This window comes from Melospiza georgiana, unplaced genomic scaffold (genome assembly GCF_028018845.1).
Source record: "Melospiza georgiana isolate bMelGeo1 unplaced genomic scaffold, bMelGeo1.pri scaffold_29, whole genome shotgun sequence".
Taxonomy (NCBI): domain Eukaryota; kingdom Metazoa; phylum Chordata; class Aves; order Passeriformes; family Passerellidae; genus Melospiza; species Melospiza georgiana.
Genome location: NW_026652215.1, coordinates 9,813,713 through 9,815,376, shown reverse-complemented (window position 1 = coordinate 9,815,376; position 1,664 = coordinate 9,813,713).

Genomic DNA, 1,664 nt, shown 5'->3' with positions numbered 1-1,664 from the left:
AAAGACATCTTAAGTTCCATCAGTTAACAGTTACTTGAGCAGGAATTTATTATTTTGGGGCATATTCTGGAAGATTTGTGGGTTCTTGGGGGATTTCAGGAAGTGTTCTCCACATCTTTGCACTCCAAAGGTCAAGATGGATTGATCTGTCACCTCAAAACAACTGAGTCCCACTGAAAACACCACAATCTTACCCCAAAAGGCTCAATCCAACTTCGAATTGCCTTGTTCCCACCTCAAAAAAACTCTGTCCCATGCCAAAATTACTCAGTTCCATAGCCTCCAGGATGAGATGGGGTTGGAAGGAGATTGGGAGAAGTGGCATACAAATTTGAGGGTGTGGGATCAGGATTGTGTAGGTCTGGGTGTATGTGATCTATTTTGATAGTAAATTAAACTTTCAGAATTATTGATTTCTGTCCCATTCCTTTTCCATCAATTCCGGTTTGTTTTTCAAAATGCCACCTTCTCAGCTGATTGTGTTTGTGCACTCCTTTCTCTCCTGCCTTTCTTTCCATGCTCTGTTTCTCTCTCATTGTCTTCCTTGACCAAGGGCAGCTCCCACAAACGACCCTGTCCTGATTTATTTCCCAGTCCACGAGCTACAACAACCATGGGAGAAGTTATGAAGGCTGGCAGTGAAATATCACTGTAGGATCTTGCTCCACTTGGCTTTCAGCCCTTTCTTGAGAGCTTTGTCTTCAAGGGCAGGAAAATCTTTTCCTGGCTGGGAACTGGAATTCCAGCCCCTGGCAGTGTGTGAAATGGATCCCTTAAGGGCATTTCCGAGGCTGGGCATTCCCAGGGTGCTGCTCCGGCCATGCCTCCCAAGGAGCTGTGCAGAGCCAGGGCACAAGGTCCACAGCTCTCTTGTTCTGCAGGGCCACAACAGCCCCTGGTTCCATGAGTTTCCCTACTGCCAAATGCGGTTCCTTGGTTCCCATGGATGTGTCACCATGTATATTTGGTGCCATGAAGTTCTTCAGTGTCACAATGGCCTCCTTCGCTCCATGAGCTTCTGCAGTGTCACAATGGGCTCCTTGGATGGGCAGCGTCACCATGGACCATTGGCTCCATGCAGCCCCGCTGGGTCCCCATGGACTCCTTGGTTCCATAAGGTTCTGGGGGTGTCTCCATGGTCTCCTTGGATCCACAGTGTCACAATGGACCACTGGATCCACGTGGCCCTGCTGTGTCACCATGGCATCTTGGTTCCATGGGACTTGAGTGTCACAATTGACTCCTTCCTTCCACATCACCCCCTCACTGCAAAAAAGGGCCTCTTTGTTCCTTGAGGAACACAAAAGCTTTGTAGAAACAAGGGCAAATCCTGCTTAATACATATGGAAATATTTGTTTGTATTCAAGAGAGATGTTAACGGTGAGGATGGCACCAGCAGCTTCTATCTGCAACAGAGATCCAGGGAAAGGACAGGGACAGAGAATTCAGCTGCAAGACTCAGAGAATTCTGCTCCCAGAGATCATTTCTGCTCACACTTTCCCTTGGAGAAAGGTGACACCATTCCAGGTAGCCTGGACTGAGCAGGTGGTTCCTGAGTGGTGTTTGTTGCTCAGGAAACCTGCTCAGGCTTTTCCATTAGTTCTGGTTTGAAAGAAAAACCAGAGAGAGACTCTAAGTCAGAAATACAATTTATTAGGAAAA